Source organism: Amblyraja radiata, chromosome 18, assembly GCF_010909765.2.
Source record: "Amblyraja radiata isolate CabotCenter1 chromosome 18, sAmbRad1.1.pri, whole genome shotgun sequence".
Taxonomy (NCBI): domain Eukaryota; kingdom Metazoa; phylum Chordata; class Chondrichthyes; order Rajiformes; family Rajidae; genus Amblyraja; species Amblyraja radiata.
Window position 1 is genome coordinate 13,607,249 of NC_045973.1, and position 18,786 is coordinate 13,626,034.

General features: G+C 39.2%; 1 protein-coding gene across 6 annotated transcripts in view; it reads right to left on the reverse strand.

The window, feature by feature from the left end:
• cntn3 (contactin 3) overlaps positions 1–18,786 on the reverse strand; it is a 1,582,783-nt gene that overhangs the window by 852,515 nt on the left and 711,482 nt on the right. Inside the window, exon 1 of one of the 6 annotated variants that reach the window (XM_033036730.1) lies at positions 1,255–1,455. The exons of the other annotated variants lie outside the window; for them this stretch is intronic. The gene's annotated coding sequence lies outside the window, so the exon portion shown is untranslated. Of the gene's footprint in view, positions 1–1,254; positions 1,456–18,786 lie in introns of those variants that run through there. 6 annotated transcript variants of the gene reach the window in all.

Consider the following 18,786-nt stretch of genomic DNA (forward strand, 5'->3'; position numbering starts at 1 on the left):
ATGTGCAAGATATCCAACCACCCATCTAATGGAGCAATCTCAGATTTATGGCGCCAGTGTTAGACACAGTAAAACATAGTGCAGGAAGTTGCTGAAGCTATTAGCAGGGGTCAGGATCAGTAAATGATCTAAACCACAAGGTTGGAAATGAGCAGCAAATGATTTTATTATCTCCATTTTCAACTGGGTTTTTTTTTTAATCTACTTTTATTTTTTATTAATTTAAACCATGATAATTATTAATGTACATAAAAATAATCTCTCATAAACCAGAAACATAAATGAACTGTCCTTCTTTAAGAAAATGTTGTCCTCGTTGCAGATATTGAATCCTTAGTCTCTTTTTAAGTATTTGCATTTAAACAAGACAGTCTATCTTATGTTTTAAATATTCCTGAACAGCTTTCGCAAGCTTCTGCCCCAAAGTCTGTCCCTTCAAATGTAGACAATCAATTCTGCTTTGAATCTGCACTTGCATTACAATGCATCTTGCACTAATATTTCAAAAAAAACTTGCCTATCGGTACTTATATCCCGTTTTAGTATCATTCATCCATGCAATTACTATTACAGTATGATAGGAGTGATATAACTGTTAATGATAATTAAATACATACCTTTTGTTAACATTTTGCATGCAAGTTATATCAGATTTCACGCTGCATGCATGTTTCATGTCTTAGATCCATTACCGAGCCACTTGGCAGCATTACTACATTCTTGGCATCAAATGCTCTGATTATTTATTTGCAATTTGGGGAGATCCCATTCCCTTTAAAGACTATCCCGCTGAAGGTATCTGGATTTTAGGATGATTGAAGATACAGAACAGCACCATACAGACAACTCATGAAATAAAGAGCAGTTACGAATACCTTTACCCACTTGCTTAGATCAATTCATGCCTGTGATATCTATGAATGTCAGAAAGAATATTTCTCCTTCACTCTCGTCTTGAAATCTACAATATCTTTCAACACAAAATCTGTCACTTAACACCGAGGAAAAATGAATCCTTGGCAAACATGTGCACAAGAAATATTATTTATAAAGAAACATTTATAGTAATATCAGCTTGCATTTACAGTTATTGGAGTTCACAAAAACATAATAATTCGCTTAAAGCAGACATCAAACACTTATCTGATTCCCTCATACTCTCAAGCAGCATCTTAATGATCAAACTAGAGTAGCAAAAGCTGGTTAAAATATTACAAAGCTGCACTAGTACAAAAAATATTCCTGTGTACTTACCAAACTAAATGGTGAAAATCATCAGTTTCCTCTCCACTTGCTGTTACAACAAACAGAGGTTCAGCCTCATAGCAAGTCACTGCCTCCACTGCACTGATCACCCACGCATAACAGGCCCTTATGATTTGTCTATACAGCTGGGAGATAATGGAACCATTTTCTCAGCTGGGACCAGACACTTAACTGCTATACACTGTGCGCTGTGTGTCTGTTCACTGGCACTAATCAGGAAGTACAGTGCTTCTCAAACGCATTTCCCGAAGCACCTACACAATTAGCACAGGAATCACATGAACACACAGCAAGGTCTTCAGCTGTTCTTAACTGGATACCCTAACAGAGATTAGGATTAGAAAATCCTAATAGCTCCTTGTAGTTTGTCATTGTCAGAAGCATTATGTTAAAGCACAAGCCTGCTTTATTTTGACACAAACATCAATCTCACTAACAGTACATCTTCCTATTATGCATTCCACATGTTCATGCATAAATATTTAAATAGCTATTTTATTAATTTAATTTAAATATTTCATATCATATGAAAATATCACACCAAAGTCATGAGAAAACAGATAACCAGTTGTAATAAAAGGCATTAAAACCTTCCAACAAAATGACAGAATTATGTTCTGTCAATCCCACTTTAATATTAGCAGTGTTTAACACATTATAATATTATTTTTTTTAATGTTATTCTCTGCTGTGTTTTTAATATTTATTTTGGTATCAAATACAACACCTTGTAATAGTGACATTTAGCCAACTCACCACGCTTGTATTGCAAAACACACTATTCATGTGAATATGCACTTAATTAAATGTCACTAAACATTCAAAAGGTTGAAGATGTTATTTGGTGCAATACATTAAATAGGTTTGCACTGCACTCCTGCTCCAAACCAGCATTGTTATTGGCACACATGACAGCGTAATTTATTTTACTATACTGGCAGTTTTATTACTCTGGTTTTCAATGCAATAAAACAATTTCCTGCTGGGGCAAAGATGATGTTGACAAAGTGTACTCATCTCATTTTCTGATAACTAATGTACCAAAGCATCCGAGGAAGAAGAATTTGAAGGCAAACACTGACAGAGCCTTTAACCAACAGGTTATGTGTCAATATTTAAAAAAAAAGGCAGCTCCCTCTGTCAAATCTCTAAGCTACTGCAGCAAATTTGTGCACATTTAGGTCTTTTTTTAATACAATAGATTTTGATTATATGTGCCTGCCAATGGCTCACCACAGGATTTGCAATTATGTTTCTCAATTGTATTTTCTATTCAGTTGCATTTGATCCAAAATGTTAACCTTTGGTTTTGTTTGATACCATAATTATATGTAGAAACACTAAACCATGAACAGGATACTGCACTTTCTAAAATCTTCTTAAACATTACTGTCCCAAGACATCGACTGCGTTATAAAGGGATGATGCAGTTTTATTCATTTTTCAACAACATGAAAAAAAAATCCTCGTCATGATTAACATACACCACTGGAATAACAAGCTGCTGTCAACAGCCATAAAACTTAAGAACAAAGTTCAAAAGATGTCAGTGCATCTCGTGAAAATGGAAAAGAATCATTGCTACATTCAATAAACGTGCCTCATAAGACAGAGGCCATTTCATAAGTTACCCACGATACATCCCTCTCTCCTGCCCCTTTTCTTTATGTCAGCATTTCAACATTCAAAATTCAACATGACAATGCGCTTCTCAAAAAAAATATTTGAGGCAACAATTCTGATTTCTGGCAACTTTTTAAGAAAAATACTGCAAGTCTGCTGCAAGTGTTAGAAACGGTGGCACAGCGATAGAGTTGCTGACAAAGCGAATGCAGCGCCGGAGACCCGGGTTCCATCCCGAAAACAGGTGCTGCCTGAACGGAGTTTATACGTTCTCCCCGTGACCTGCGTGGGTTTCTCCGTGACCTTCGGTTTCCTCCAACACTCCAAAGATGTACAGGGTTGTAGGTTAATTGACTTGGTAAATGTAAAAATTGTCCCTAGTGTGTGTAGGATGGTGTTAATGTGCGGGGACCGTTGATCGGCGCGGGCACGCGTTGATCGGCGCGGTGGCATTTCTACACTGTATCTCTAAACTAAACTAAAAAAAATAAATGTTTATTCATAATGTTACTTGGGAAATGCATTTCTAATGATCTGCAAGTTGCATGATTTATTGTCCTAACTAGATCCAGGCATTTTCTGGAAGAATAAATAAATTGATTGTAAATTGAGAGGTTTCCTATATTAACACAGAATAATAATTAACAATAAAACCCACTGAATGACATAACTGATGGCTGTGCTACTAAGGACCATTATGGTCTATTTTTCATGCATATTTTTAAATTCAAAACTTGAAGTCTGTAAAATCTGAATGATTCATGGAGTGATGCTCTCACATCTACTGAAGAGGATGGATTAACACAATGATATTATGGCACAGCAGTTCACGTGTATATCTACAATAAGTTTTTATTATACATGTCAATGCAGAAAAAAAAACATTCACATGAAAGCATGGCATATATATTGACCTGCAGGTCAGACAACAGATTAAAAAAATATATTTTTTAAATCACAAATTTAGTGGAACACCCACCACATATTTTGCAATATTAACTTATTTTCTTCATTATTTTTTAATTAATGAGTCATCATTAATTACGATTATAATATAATCTGTTGATTTCTGTTTCGTCTTTTCTAATCAGTTCAAACAAACTCTTCCAAGAATCTTCTCTTTCTAAGAACCTGAGCCCTCTACTGGCTGTAGTTGAAATCATTTTCTTGTGCCACATTCACATCAAGTGCATTCTTCCCAATATTTATTGAACTGCAGTATGCAACACGGAATTTTTAAAAAGTGTTTCCCAGTACCCACTTTGAGTCTAACTCCATAAACTTTACAGGAGGACCTGAATGGAATTTTGAACAGCTAGAATCAAGGCAAAGTCTTTGAATTATATTTGGCCAAACTGATGAAAATCAAATCATTAAGCTTTTCTACAAAAGCAGTGGTTTTAAAACAATAATATTGTAGCCTTTTTTCAAGCAGGTGCAAATGACATTTACTCATCTTCAGCACAGCTACTTAGGTCTGACCAGTGGCAGGGAGCTAAGTTAATGGCTTAACATGTAATAACATTTAATAAGGACAGCAATGCTAAACTGGTCATGACGTCCAAGGATACAATACTATCTGCAATGAATGGGGAGAAATTTACACTTTGGTCATGTTGGGCCATCAGGTCATAAATTGTACACCTGATAGTGCTATATCTGAGAAACATCTCCAGTCTACAATTTTATTCAGAGCCCATCACATATTCTCACAAATACAATCTGGCATGAACCAAGCAGCACTTTAGAAGACCCCTGATTTTAACTTAAAAATGTTACTTTAAAAACCCACCTTGATAATTTCAGTGTTGGAACTGTTTGAACATGGTTGATTACGGACTTATTCCGCTATATTCAAACAGAATCTTAACCCTGTGTGTAAGAAAGAACTGCAGGTGCTGGTTTACACTGAAGTTAGACACAAAATGCTGGAGAAACCCAGCGAGTCATGCAGCATCTCTGGAGAAAAGGTATAGGTGGTGCAGCAGGAACAACCTTCTCCTAAATGTGAACAAAACCAAGGAGATTGTCGTCGATTTCAGAAGGAAAATTCAGCCCAGTCACACTCCACTTTGCATCAACAACTCAGCAGTGGAGCAGGTGAAAAGGATCAAGTTCCTGGGGGTGCATATAACGGACACCTTAAACTGGTCCACAAACATTACATCTCTGGCAAAACGGGCACAGCAGCGGTTGTACTTCCTCCGCAGGTTGAGAAATTTACACCTCCACCCTCCCATCCTCGCCAGTTTCTACAGAAGCACAATTGAGTCGGTCATGACCAGCTGCATCTCTACGTGGTAAGGCAGCTGTACAGCTGCGGACTGGAAGTGCCTTCAGAGAGTGGTGAGGACAGCGGAAAAAATAATTGGGACTTCTCTTCCTTCCATCATGGACATGGGGTACAAGCGCTGTCTGATTAGAGCTAAGGGCATTACCAGAGCCCCCACACACCCACAATTTGGACTGTTTATACTGCTTAACTCTGGGAGGAGGTACCGCAGCATGAAGAGCGGGACAACCAGGTTCTGCAACAGCTTCATCCCCCAGGCCATAAGATTACTGAACAATCAACAAAACCGAGGCTAGAACTTTTTAAATATCGACACTTTTTAAAAACTTTTTATATATATTTATTTTACAGAACCATGCACATGATGCATTTTTATGGACGCACCTAGCACTTTTACTTTTACTATTTACCGGATTGGAGAGTCAAATGCAACGAAATTTCGTTCAAGGTGCACTGTGTCTAGGTGTATATCTGAATGACAATAACGTTTTCATTCATTCAGGTGACTGCTGGAGTAACTTGGCGAGTCAGGCTGTATCTCTGGAGAAAAGGAATCGGGTCGAAACTCTTTTTCAGACTCCAGACCCGAAACATCACCTTTTCCCTCGAAATGCTTCCTGACCCACTGAGTTACTCCAGCATTTTGTGTCTATTTTAGGCATCTGTAAAGTAAGTGAAAAAGTAAAGTATCCTTTATTGTCATTCAGACCTTCCGGTCTCAACAAAATTTCGTGCCTTGCAGTCATACATATAATAAAATAACAAAAACACACAATAAATACAAATTTGACATCCACTCTGATCCCCTTCTAGTTAATAGTCAGATATGAAATAACTTGCAAATAAATGCCAAAATAACCATGTACCAATGATACTCGTATCCAGTTGACAATTTATTCGTGAATTAAAACAATTTTTTATGGAATATTTTAAAAACATAACTAGGGAAGTCCTTCATTTTTGGAGCCTCTACAAAAGCCAGCAAAGGGTACAATCATTTACAAAGTGAAAAGGAGATGAACTTAATTTAGGATAAGTTCTAGTTTACGTTTTAGAGATACATTGCAGAAACAGGCTCTTCAGCCCACCGAGTCCACACCGACCAGCGATCCCCACACACGAGCATTATTCTACACACACTAGGGACAATTTACACTTATGCCAAGCCAATGTACCTCCAAACCTGTACGTCTTTTGAGTGTTTGGAGGAAACCGAAGATCCCTGAAAAAACCCATGCGGTCATGGGGAGAACGTACAAACTCCGTAAAGACAGTCGGGATCAAATCCGGGCCACGCGCGTTGCAAGCGCTGTAAGACAACTCTACTGCTGCGCCGCCGTGCCGCCCAAATAAGACCAGATATTTGGTTGATGTTGGCACAACCATTTCAATAAGGCAAAAGCACTCACAAATTCAATTTGCGCAAGATATGTTATGCCAAATTATACAGCTTTCGATCAAAATCACCTGAATAGACCATCAACTTGGATTGTTTTAAAACATTTTAAAAAATCGACAGAAAGGCGATTCAAAATTTGCGTCATTGTCGGGACAGGAATGTTCTGTCAGATGTGAGAACTGCAGAAGCTGGCACAGAAAAATATTTGAGAAAAAGATAAAAATATTAAGTTGCTTCTCCGAGACAGTGAAGTTTTTTTCATTCTCAAATTCCCCCCCCCCCCCCAATCATGCAGTTAAAATGACCAAATTTTTTAGAAAGTGGGCTTAGCTGGTCTTTATTTTCACCACCTGTTTAAGATGAAGGATATTTAGAAATAGAGATAACAATATTTCATTTCCTTTATTAAATATGCTTGCAGTGGTACTGAGTGGAACAAGATAGTTTAATGTAAATAGAAATGCAGCCATGAGGGATTTATAATTTGGAAAAATCTCAGAATATCTAAATGCTACAAGTCTCGGTGTATTGTATTTGCAATTTGATTATGGCAATAACATTCTTTGTGCGCAGAGGTTTAACAATTTAAAAATATAAGAGCAACCTTACAAATAAAACCTTTCAGGTACATATGTCTAAAAACACACTCCACCTGTTAGGTACTGTCATCTTTGGTTACCACTGATAAATTCTTACTGGCAGATCCTGTAATTTATAAGGTGCTTCTTGGAGTTCAACTGCTCCATGAATTTTTTCAGCAACTGGACAGTGTGAAAGACAAAGAGCAAATATTTCATGTCACAAATGTCACCATTCCTCTCAAGAATAGTGAAAAATAATAATTGCATTTCTTGTGGTAAAACTCAATTCAATCTCGACCTGTGATAAATTCACTGGGTACACAAAAATGCTGGAGAAACTCAGCGGGTGCAGCAGCATCTATGGAGCGAAGGAAATAGGCGACGTTTCGGGCCGAAACCCTCATATTCCGCCTGGGTTGCTTGCGTCCGGATGGCATGAACGTTGAATTCTCCCAGTTTTGCTAGCCCTTGCTGTCTCATCCCCTTCCTTAACCCTCGAGCTGTCTCCTCCCATCCCCCTGCCCTTGGGCTCCTCCTCCTCCCTTTTTCCTTCCTTCTCCCCCCCACCCCCCATCAGTCAAAACATAGATGCTGCTGCACCCGCTGAGTTTCTCCAGCATTTTTGTGTACCTTCGATCTTCCAGCATCTGCAGTTCCTTCTTGAATAAATTCACTGGGAATAGTTTGCTGCCATTCTTATCTCTTGTAATTTCAGAAGTACTGATGGATTGAGCCATGTCATTCTGACTTCACACATTTCTTCATGGAATAATGATTTTAAAAAATCTTAAGCCAACAGAGCTGTCAATTGCATAATTTAAATGACACTTGTGATAGTTGTGTTTAGCGGAGGCTCGAACCAACTGGTCAAAACAGAAGCTGCTCCAAATAATTTGAATAACACGGCAAAATATTGCATTGTCAAAGAACAATGGTGCCAGTAAATAGTCAAATATCAATGCCTTTGAAACAACCTTCTTCACAATGGACTATAATGAGTATTCTCTGCAGCTTGAGGAAGCAGCTTGCAGTAATTAACATTTCAGTGACTGCCAGATTCCTGAAAAATATTGAAATGCAAGGACTTTTTTCGTTTCAAAATGCGAAAAAAAGTCTCAATTTGGTTTAATTTCTATTTTGCAAAACCAGAATTCCTCCTCTTACAATGTAGCTTTATCGAATATGTTTCAAACAAAACTAATTGAGTTTAATGTTAATGGACCATTGTGGATGTTAAGAGAACTATAGAAAAGTAACATCTAGCCTACTTGCTAAAAAACTGAAATGCCACAAAATGTCTTGCCATATACAATGATCCTCACTCCAATTATAAAAAGCCCAATGCTTTAGGATTGTTTTTGAAAAGATGCACTGAATTGCATCTTTCATTTCATCAAGCATACGTAAAAATCACAGATTTTCATGCAGTAGAGCACAAATTGCACACATGACACATTACATCAATGACTCTCAATATACATTTCTGCAAACACGATTGCTTCTGCCAAAACACGGGCTCTTTTCCCTCTCCGTAGTACTTAATTCTTAATAACACTAAAGGACATTTAGAAAGTCATAGTGAATGCACTATACAAGACATTTCCTATATTTTGAAAAACAAAATTAAAAAATGCCTTGATTTATAAAACCTGGTACCTCATTAGCTCCATTAACTATCCGGTTAGACCCATGCTGCCACTTTCAAAGATGTGTGTACAAACACTCACAAGTCTCTCTGCTCTTGAATACTACTTAAAATTATCTTAGTCTCAAGTTTCAAAAATGCTGTGATAAAAACATGCTATTTTCAAATCTTCATTACCACTGTGTTAAAATGGAGATTCACAGGCTAAAATCCTGCGCTAACTCAGCGCTTTTATGGAGATGTAAAAATATGAAACTTTGTTTATCCACTTCAATCTCTCTCCTTTGTTACAAACTTAAAATGTCACTTTGGAAACTGCGACGGATATGACGTACCGGCACGCACTCCGGCTTCCACAGTCCGTCTTGAATGCAGCACTCAAAGAGTGGGTGGAGAAACCCCAGAGTCCCTCACCACCATCACCAGGGCGGGGCCAAACTCGGGCCACTTGTTGGCACGCACAGCGTAGTAAGTTTTCTTACCCTCATACAGAGCGTGCACGGAGGCTCTCTTTTGCATGAGATAATTACGGATGTACAGTGCGGCGTCCTTCTTATGGCGCTTTTTCACGGGGCGACTTCACGCAAGATGTAACCAGAGTGAAGTGGTCGTGGTCAAGCATGATATCACACGATATAACGTGGTGTAGATAAAGATTTCCCACGGTACTCGGCATTTCCGTTATTTGTGCGAGTGACTTGTCCGTCTCCCGAGCTTTCCCGTTAAATCTTGAATGAACATTGTGAATCCCCATTCATAAAAGAGAAGGTAATTGCGCGGGAGGGTTAATAATTGACAATCTGCTGCTGCCTGCCCGCTGAGTTAAATAGTTCCCACGGTCACGATATACAGTGTATCGTGAGTCTTGCGTGGGAACTTTCAGCGGGCAGGCAGCAGCAGATTGTCGATCCCTTCAGTTTCACCCCAGCTACGCCCCTCTGCTTCCCGGCCATGTGTGTGACCCTTCCCTCCCCTCTTCAGCTCCCCGCCCATTGCACCGGCGCGGGGGCTTTGCACTATCTTCACGTCGGCAATGCCAGCAGGTTAGTGCCAGTCACCAGAGACGTCAGGACCAACGGGACACCGACCCCCAGGCCCACTGCAAGCACTGAGATCCCAGAGACCCACAGAGACCCACATTTAAATACAGCAGAAAACTTTGACCCCGTGACGTCACCTGTGCGACGGATATGACGTACCGTGGGAAGTAGGTCAACCGGAAATGACGTCAGACCGTGGGAACTAGGTCAACCAGATATGACATCATGACGTAGGGAGCCGTGAGAACTGGATGTGACGTCACCGGAGCCGGAAATGATGTTATGTGGGAACCGGAAATGGGCTTTGGACCGGAAATGACCTCTTCTCGGGAGGGGCCTATTTACGTCACTTCCGGTTGGGCCTTGGCCCCGCCCTGGTGGTGGTGGTGAGGGACTCTGGGGTTTCTCCACCCACTCTCACCCTGTGGGTGGACTCACTGAATGTTAACTCCATGGTCACCGACAAAATGCAAGTCATTGTGTTTTTATGACTTTTGACCCGGCTAACATTGACATTGGGACAACAAACATTGACACGTCTAATCATTAACAGCCCACGCAAATCATGTCAAACAAGTAACCCCGGGTCCAAATTCGACTGTGATGGATTAATGCCTTCTGATAAGTTTACTTTTACTTAGTTTTTGGAACTGCGGAGATAAAATAAACTCTGTTTTCATAATATAAATATTGGTCCAGAATTTGCTGTTAAGGTAATGGTGTGCAGTAAAGGTAATGCAGCCATCCCTGCTTTGTACTGGTTTCCAATTTCATCAATGTACTAATTAACAAATAAAATCTGATGATGGTAAAATGGCCTGAATCAAGTCACAAGAGGTTGCAAAATCGCTTTCTCCTGCAATACCACAGCATTTCATGTAGCCAATGCATTCACATTATTTCCTCATTAGACATCACAAAACATGTTAATAATATAAATACCCTTAACATTGTGATAACTATTAAATCCAACATTTTCTTTAAGAGTATGATTTAAGGATTATATGTATAATTTCATATTTTTGCAGTTTTTCTCCTTTCTCATTTTTTCTTTTTCTCTCTTAGATAGACTCATTTTTCTTTCTTTGCTTTCCTCTTGAATAATATATGACATAGAATTCATGGTTTTCTATGCACCTCTTCTAAACCCTTAGGTCTTATTGGGTAACGGCAGACATTGCTTGCATGGTCTTAGAAACATAGAAACATAGAAATTAGGTGCAGGAGTAGGCCATTCGGCCCTTCGAGTCTTTTGCCCTCCCAGTGGCATTATCGCCTCACACATCCACCAGCAGAATAAGAAATCCTATCTTACATCAATAAATTCTCTTTATTGCAGATTAGGTATGAATTCTTATGGAGGCTGGATCATATATGAAGATATTCGAAACAAATAAATATGGTAGGCTGGGACAAGAGTGGGTGGAAAAGTGGCGCAACTGGAAGGGCCGATGCCTCACAGCGTCAGAGACGCAGGTTCAATCCTGATCTGGGGTACTGCATGGATGGAGTTTGCACATTAATAATAATAATAATAAATTTTATTGATGGGCGCCTTTCAAGAGTCTCAAGGACACCTTACAAAAATTTAGCAGGTAGAGGAAAAACATGTAAGGGGAATGAAATAAATAGTAGAGCTACAAACGTAGAACTAGTATGACTTGAGAATTAAGGGACTGAAGTTTAGGGGTAACATGAGGGGGAACTTCTTTACTCAGAGAGTGGTAGCTGTGTGGAATGAGCTTCCAGTGAAGGTGGTGGAGGCAGGTTCGTTTTTATCATTTAAAAATAAATTGGATAGTTATATGGATGGGAAAGGAATGGAGGGTTATGGTCTGAGCGCAGGTATATGGGACTAGGGGAGATTATGTGTTCGGCACGGACTAGAGGGGTCGAGATGGCCTGTTTCCGTGCTGTAATTGTTATATGTTATATGTTATATATATGTAGAGACATGACTAGTACACAAAGTAAAGACAGAATTCAATACAAAACACAATAATAAGGCAATTAATGCACAGATGAAAAGGGAGGGGGACGTGGGGCTAAGGATAGGCAGAGGTGAAGAGATGGTCATTCTCCTTGTGACCATGAAGGTTTCCTCCGGGTGCTCTGTATTCTTCCCACATCCCCAAGATGTGTGGGTTGTAGGTTCATTGGCCTTTGTCCCTAGTGTGTAGAGAGTGGACGCGATAAGTGCGATAACATAGAACTAGTGTGAATGGGAGTTCAATAGTTGGTGTAGACTCAGTGGGCCAAAGGGCCTGCTTCAATGCTGTATCTCTAAACTAAACTAAGGTTAACATTCTTCTGGATATCTTCATGCAGAGAGGAAATTAAGGTGACAGTTAATATATTAATGATCAGCTAAAAAAATATGTAAATGGAATTTGAAGAAAATCATGATAGTGCTTATTTTTAGCTGTACTCACGTTCATTTATACTGATAATATAGAACCTCTTAATAGTGCATGTTTATGTCAGATGAACTGGGAATGAGTTTTATAAGTGTTATGTGATGTGCATTCTTTACCGTTAAACCTTAGTCAAGGTTAGCATGGTTGCTGAAATGTTTTCTTATATTCCTATTGCCCACAACACTGAATTGATTAGAAATAAATGTGTGGATGATATATTTCTTCATCGCATACTTAAGACATTTTTTCAAAGCTCAATATGATAATGGAGCTCACATGTGGTTTTAGATTCAAATCTGTCAAACCTAACAAATCAAAACTATGTTAAATTAGCTCTGGGTTTGCAGCAACCTTAAAGCCTGATCTGTTTATAACATGAATTATTTTATAAAGTATTACTTCATGCCAACACCATCTTTTATTTAAACATGGATTTGCATAATAACCCATCTATTGGCAATTAACTGATAGTCACTGCAAGTAGGGCACGGGAGGTGTTAATTAAAACAATGTCTTTGGGTTTGACTGAAATTGAAAGTGGTTTGTGCCTCATGTTAATAATATGAAAGGAAGGTGGCCTTAGAATCAGCTCAGAACACCTTGAGAGTAAAAGTGGAAAAGTGCAACTGTGTCGCTGTATCGGGTCAAAAGGAAGTGCAAGGGCAGCACAGTGGCGCAGAGGTAGAGTTGTTGCCTTACAGCGCCGGAGACCCAGGTTCGTACTTCACATGTTGTCTGTGCGGAGCTCGTACGTTCTCCTCGTGACCGTGTAGGTTTTCTCTGAGATCTTCAGTTACCTCCTTCACTCCAAAGACGTACAGGTATGTAGGTAAATTGGCTTGGTATAAGTGTACAGTGTGTGTAGGTGAGTGTTACTGTGCGGGGATCACTGGCCGGTGCGGACTCGATGGGCTGAAGGGCCTGTTTCCGTGCTGTATCTCTAAACTAAACCTTGAAATGGGGAGAAAATGTATACGTTTGGAACATATTTATTTATTTATTTATTTGTTCCGAACAAGTAAAGACATAAATAGGAATAAATAACAACAACAAAATCGAAATAGTCAAACAATTGGACATTCCAGGCAATATTCGCAAAGCAATGAAAAGCATAAAGCAAAATTTAAATGTCGAACACTTTTTCTTTACAAGCTCGAAAAGGAGTGAGAAGAATAATAACTTATTTAATCTCACCCCTTCTCCCTAAACCCGTCTTCCATATTTAATAATTAATTAATTAATCATAATAATACCCCAGACAATTTTTAGAGATGCATACAAACATATATATACATACAACTGATATACACTTACAAGTAATATGTATGAAGTAACCAAAAAACATAAATAAATAATAAACAAAATAATAAACAAACACCAACCCCTGTTTGTCAACCACCCCTTCATCCCTGTACCTTGTGTAAATATCTTTGTAAGTAGAGGAAATCGAGTACATCCTCTACTTAAAATGAAGAGTTGAAAATGTCAGCAACAGAAGGAGGGCAGTGATGTGCTGTCCCTGCAGGATACCATAGTTTTAAGCACCAGGTGTTGACTCAAACATAATTGATAGAAGCTCAGGCTCTAAATCTCAGAACTGGAGGAAGACACAATTTGATGGATCATGGTGAGAAAGCTGTTTTTGGATTGAGACTTTGTGTCAGAGATGCCACATTGCAGAGAGCAGAGGAGGCAGATGTGACGGCCTGTGCAGAAAGGGAAAGTCACACAGGAATGCTCAGAATAGAAACTTTGCAGAAGTTGGGGGGTGGATGAAGACTCAATTTAAAGCAAGAACATATCAAGGACGAACTGATGCTCAGAAAAAGGAACACAACTACAGATGTAGTACTGAATAACAATTCAGTAGTTAACATCCGTAACATGACCTTTTGAATTTGGGACTAAAATCTTCCAAATATTTTGTTACAGCCGTGCTGCTCAAGTATCTCAACAGGGAAAGATTTTTAAGGAGGAGCAGGCTCACTTATTAGTCTTCATATTTCTCTTTGAATGTGCTTCAATTTCAGTTTGGAAGTGAAGCTGTTTGTGCTGCAGCATCAACTCCACAGACTCTGATTCAATCCAGGATTTTGTCTGTGTAATGAAATTTCGCTGTGACCATGCAAGTTTCCCCTAGGTGCTCCAATTTCCTTCCATATGCCAATATGTGGCCTGGCCCGAATGCAGATGGGTTGTGGGAGAACTTGAGGGTGGGGATTAGTTGATAGCCATTATTTTTGGATGAATGAGATTAGTGTAGATGATGGTAATTGTCATCTAGTGTAGATGACCAATCTTAATGGTTGATGTAGATATTATGGGTTGAAGATCCTTTTTCCATGCTCTATGATTATCTGAAATCTATAAAACACAAAGAGGCAAGAAGGTGGCTTTTCATTGGGACCAGTTGCATAAATGATGAACGTAGATCAGCTTCTTCTATATAGACAGTGCTTATCAACAGAAAGAATAAGTAAATGACAATGCATCTACCACAGTAAATGGAGAGTGGTGGGAGAGGTGGATGGATGCTGAAGCAGGTTATGGGAAGTATAGCTAAATAAGAGAAGATATTGAAGATAAATAGATGGAAATAATACCCCATCCATGGAAGCAATTTAGAAAGAGGGACGAGGAGAAGTTGAGTAAATGGACTAATTATAGATTGGGTAAAGAGTCAAAGGAAACACAACGGCAGGATAAGAATAATCAGAGGGAAATTAAGTGGCTAAAGTGAAGTAAACTTTCAGAAAGGGATTTGGATCATAGAAAAGACAGGACAAGAACAAGCCCTTTGGCCTTCAATATCTCTAACAAGCGACACTAATCCTACAGTAATCCAATTTTTTTTTTCAAACCATGTTCTCGTCAATTTCCCACACCTAGCAGCAAATGACAGTGGCCAATTAACCCATACATCTTCTGGGGATGCGGGAGGAGACCAGAGCACCTGAAGGAAACCCATGTATTCACAGGGAGAACATGCAAACTCCATGCAAACTCCATGCAGACAACATTCAAGGTCGAAGCACTGGGGTCTAGTGTTAGTAAGTAGTCAGGTTAGTTGGATGTGTAGTATCAAGAAATTACTGTTCTTGGAAATGTTATTTCACCTAATTTTTGAAAGGGGTGGAAAAAACAAAGCAGAACATAGAATAGCGCAGGAACAGGCCCTTCAGTCCATTGTCTTTGCCAAACACCATACCAAATTAAATTAATCCCATTGGCCTGCACATGATCCATGTACTTCCAACCTCTGCATATTCATTTGCCCATCCAAAAGTCCCTTAACGTCTATTGTTTCTATCACCACCCCAGGCACCATAAATGTTATCAACCTGAACCAAGTCTCCACTCAGCTTCTGACATTGCAGAGAAAACTGTCCAAGTTTGTCCTCGAATCTAGTCAGCATTCTGCTTACCCTCTTCTGCACTCATTCCAAACCATCCACATTATTCCTATATAGGGGGGACAAAATTGCTAACAATATTTCACATATAGCTCACCCAATGTTTTATAAAACTGAAACACGATTTCCTCGACTCCGATACTCACATTTATTGACCAATAAAAGTGAACATAGCATAACCCTCATTACCACTCTCACTACTTGTGTTACTACATTGATGGATCTACAAATTTATATCCCAAGATTCCCTGGTCCATCAATAACATAACGTTTCCTGCCATTAACTCTATACTTCCCCCTCACATTTGACCTTCCACAAGTGCAATACACACTTGTCCAGATATATCTGCCATTTCTCCATCCATATCTGTACCCTGCTGTATCCTTTCACAGCCCGCTTCAATTACACACATTTTTGTATCATTTGTGAACTTACTAACTGACCCATCTATGCTTTCACCCGCGTATACACACACACAAATATATGTACACCAAGCTACAGTGAAAAGCTTTTTTGTTACGTGCTATCCAGTCAACAAGAAGACTATATATGAACACAATCAAGCCATCCACACTGTACAGATACAGATTAAAGGACAATATTTAAAGCAAGATAAAGTCTGATTAAAGATAGTTTGAAAGTCTCCAATAACGTAGATGGTAGATTGGGACCACACTCCAGAGGACATTTCAGATTAGTTCAGTTACCTGATAACAGCCAGGAAGAAATTGTCCCTGAATCTGGAGGTATGCATTTTCAAATTACTGTAACTCTTGCCTGATGGGAGAGTAAGACTGGTCCATGATTATGCTGATGACCTTGTACTCATTTAGTGTTCCACCTACATCCTCAGACTCCAAACATAAATTCCCTCATTTATTCTTGAGTAGACCTACTTTCTCCCTGGCTACCATCTTGTTTTTAATGTATATATAAATATTCTTTCGTAAAACTTGCCATTGGCATTTCCTGCCCCCGTTTTTCCCTTCTAATTCACGTCTTGAGTTTTTTTTTCCTGCTTGCTTCATATTCCTCAAAACCTCTGTCTAATTTCATCGTCCAGAGCCTCAAATATTCTTCTAATTTTCCAACCTTTCTCCTCATCCAAAGTTTCCTTACCTTATGAACCTTGTCCCTCCTCCTCACTAAACTGATGGCGCTGAGCTCAGACCAGCTGCTCTTTAAACGAGTCCCACATGTTCATTGTGGATTTATTCCATAACAGCTGCTCCCATTTTACTCTCGTTAGCTCCCATCTAACAATGTTGTCATTTGCCCTCCCCAATTGAGTGCTTTCCCCCAAGGTACAAAATGATCCTTATTCATGATTATCTTAAAACTTGACGAGTTGTGATCACTGAAATTCCAGTCAACTGTTCAGGCTCGGTTCCCATGACGAGGTCTAGCATGGTCCACCCTCTAATTTGACAATCCATAGACTGTTTCAAGAAAGCCATTTGGATACACCAAACAAATTCTACTTCATCTCAGCCCCTTGCATGAAGGAAGACCGAGTTAAAAATGAAGAGAGCTTTTAAAATGCTGCCTTGCTTACCTTTGTCAAGCTGTAAACCTTCAGTAAAGAGATAGGGAAATCTGGTGTGTAAGAAAGAACTGCAGATGCTGGTTTAAAGCGAAGATAGACACAAAAAGCTGGTTTAACTCAGCGGGACAGGCAGCATCTCTGGAGAGAAGGAATGGGTGACGTTTCGGTTCGAGACCCCTCTTCAGACTTCGTCACCCATTCCTTCTCTCCAGAGATGCTGCCTGTCCCGCTGAGTTACTCCCGATTTTTGTGTCTATCTTAGAGAAATCTGGTTATGACTAATAAAATATAAAAGGCAGTTGAGCATATTGAGAGCAGCAAGATATGGCAAAAATGAATGGAAAGATAGGTTTCAGATTTTATGTCCAATATTTTAGATAGCTATGAGCAAGCTAGCTGAGGCGGATTGGAAGAAATAATAGCACTGTTTGTTGAATAAAAATAGTCATCAACCTCCACAGCACGGAAACAGACCTTTGGCCCATCTTGTACATGGTGGCCAAGTTGGGACACTGGGCCATTCCAAAAATGTTATGTTTGTTTTTGAAAAGACACAGAAAACACAATATTTTGAAGAAGAAAAATAAATGGGATTTTGCGATTCATGAAAATGACAGAATCCAATTAAAATTAAAGAGGAACGCTATTGGGATTGTGATGAAAGGGTCTGAAAGAAATTGAGAAAATGGGATAACACCTGAAGTGAAAAACTGCAAATATAACACAAAATTTGTAAATTGTTGCTGCAGTTGCCTGATAGGAAAAAAGGCACAGCTACAAGTTTAAATAAAAGATTTTAAACTGAAGAATTGAACAGGTGAAAGGAAAAAAAAACAAGTCAGGCCAATGCAAGGAAGGGAATCCCTTGTGTGGAAGTTCACAGCTAAATGAGACTGACTGGGTCAAGTGGTCAGTGTTGTCACTTCTTTGTATTCTCCGTCTGACAAAGCCAACTGGCTTTTTGCCCCTCTGGGCTCTTTTTATGTTGCGCGTAGCAACAACGACCGCATAGGTGCACGAGATCACAGCAGATTGCTTCGCTTTCTTATACATTTCCTCAATCCCGAAAGAGAAAGTTCCAGCCCGACACTTGGCACATTTTCTGAATCTCTATTGTTACCACGGCACTTACTGCGCTGAGAATCAGAAGTGCACAGCAATATATCGTTGTGCTTTGGTGCTTAATATCACATCGGCACATCAGCTAAATCTTTTAATGATACTGTAAATATGACATATCATACATTCTGCAGACTTTGTATTCCGCACTATTTAATCAGGCTGTAGCACACAAAGCTATGCTAGAAAAACATTTTCTATGAACATATTATCATCCTATGCTTCAAGACAATAAGTCTCTGCTACTCACCTCAAGCAATGAAGCAGTTTATCCCAGATCCTTCAGAATGTTTGGAGTCAGTAGATGGGAGGATATGCATTTTACTATTGGTTTGAATTTTCACACCCCCACCCCTGCTGTTCAAATACTGATCACTAGAGCATTCAGAATTCATTCCAGTTCATCATGGAAGGCCAGGATATTCTGTAATAATAATGGTAAG